This window comes from Henckelia pumila, chromosome 1 (genome assembly GCF_033568475.1).
Source record: "Henckelia pumila isolate YLH828 chromosome 1, ASM3356847v2, whole genome shotgun sequence".
Classification (NCBI taxonomy): domain Eukaryota; kingdom Viridiplantae; phylum Streptophyta; class Magnoliopsida; order Lamiales; family Gesneriaceae; genus Henckelia; species Henckelia pumila.
The window spans coordinates 40595781-40597973 of NC_133120.1; positions in this window are offsets into that span (position 1 = coordinate 40595781).

A 2193-nucleotide genomic window follows, 5' to 3' on the forward strand; every position below is an offset into this window, starting at 1 on the left:
GTGAGGCTAGCTTTGTTGATCTGTAGAGGAGACTGACCAGTGCTCCAATTCTTTCTATTCCGAAGGGTACTGGAGGTTTCACAGTCTATTGTGATGCTTCTAACCGAGGCTTGGGTTGTGTTCTGATGCAGCATAAGCATGTGATAGCGTATGCATCGAGGCAGCTGAAACCTCACGAGACTCGTTATCCGGTTCATGATCTTGAACTAGCTGCGATCGTCTTTGCTTTGAAGATCTGGCGTCACTATCTTTATGGTGAGTCCTTCGAGATCTTTTCTGATCATAAGAGTCTTAAGTACTTGTTTTCTCAGGCAGAGCTGAATATGAGACAGAGAAGATGGTTAGATCTGTTGAAGGATTTCGATTGTGAAATCAAGTATTATCCGGGGAAGTCGAATGCAGTTGCAGATGCCTTGAGCCGAAAGCTATGTTCTTTATCTCTTACTACTATTGGTGTTTCTCAGTTGATCGATGATTGTTGCACTTCTGGTTTAGAGTTTGAAACAGATATGGAGACTATCAGAGTGTTTGCTATTCAAGCCGAACCGGAGTTGTTTGTTGCAATCAGAGAAGCACAGAAGTCTGAGCCGAGCATTCAGGTTTCAGTAGAGAAAGTCAGATCTGGGCATCAGTCTGAATTCCAGGTTAGAGATGATGTACTGTATGTGATTAACCGTATTGTTGTGCCTGATATTTCGGATTTGAGGCAGCGTATTCTTCGAGAGGCTCATTGCAGTAGGTTTAGTATTCATCCTGGAGGTCGTAAGATGTACAATGATCTGAAGATTCAGTTTTGGTGGAAGAGAATGAAGAGCGACGTAGCGAGGTTTGTATCTCGGTGTTTGAATTGTCAGCAGGTAAAAGCAAAACGGAAGTGACCAGGAGGTCTGTTGCGCAGTCTATCTATTCCTGAATGGAAGTGGGATCACATTTCCATGGATTTCGTCACGAAGCTACCACGATCCGTTCGAGGATGCGATGCCATTTGGGTAGTGATCGAACGATTGACAAAGTCTGCGTGTTTTATTCCGTACAGGATGACGTATCGTCATGATCAGATGGCTGAGTTGTATGTTAGCAATGTTGTGAGACTGCATGGTGTGCCGAAGTCGATCGTTTCAGACAGAGATCCTAGATTCACTTCTCACTTCTGGCACAGTCTTCAGGGGGCACTTGGTACTCGATTGCACCTGAGTACATCTTATCATCCTCAGACCGATGGACAGTCAGAGCGGACTATCCAGACGTTAGAGGATATGCTGCGAGCGGTAGTGCTAGACTTTGGCACTAGTTGGCAGGATTCTTTGCCTCTTGTCGAGTTTTCTTACAACAACAGCTTCCAAGCGAGTATCGGTATGGCGCCTTTTGAGGCTTTGTATGGTAAGAAGTGCCGATCTCCGTTGTTTTGGGATGATTTATCCGAGTCACCAGATTTGGGACCGGAGATGCTTAGAGATATGGCAGAGCAGGTTAAGATCATTCAGACCAGAATGAAGACAGCTCAAGATAGACAGGCAAAGTATGCGAATGTCAGGCGTAGACCTCTGAGTTTTGATCAGGGAGACCGAGTATTTCTGAAGATTTCACCTTTCAGAAGCACTGTCAGATTCGGTAAGAGAGGGAAGTTATCTCCGAGATTCATCGGGCCGTACGAGATTCTCGAGAAGATAGGCGATCTTGCCTACAGACTTGCACTTCCTCCGTCTTTATCTGGTATTCACGACGTTTTTCACGTCTCTATGCTGCGAAAGTATCAACCATATATTTCTCATATCCTTCAGCCTGACGAAGCCGAGTTAGACGAGACTCTGAGCTACTTTGAGCGACCGATTCAGATCCTTGATCGGAAGGAGAAACAACTCAGAACCAAGTCAATCCCGTTAGTGAAAGTGCAGTGGAGCCGTCACGGAGTTGAGGAAGCGACTTGGAAGACAGAATCTGACAAGAAACAGCGTTTTTCAGAGTTATTCAGTTGACGTGAGTTCTTCTTACTGTCTTTAGTTCTTTATTCTAGCTTATGAGTTGTGGTTCTTGGTGATTTCGAGGACGAAATCTCTTCTTAGTGGGGGAGAATTGTAACGCCCCATTTTTATCTTAAATGAGTTTATTTGAGTTAATCGGAGATTACAGAGTTCACGAGCTGACTCGATTTTGATCAGGGTCCTTTTTGCAAAAATTGGATTTTTCAGGGAC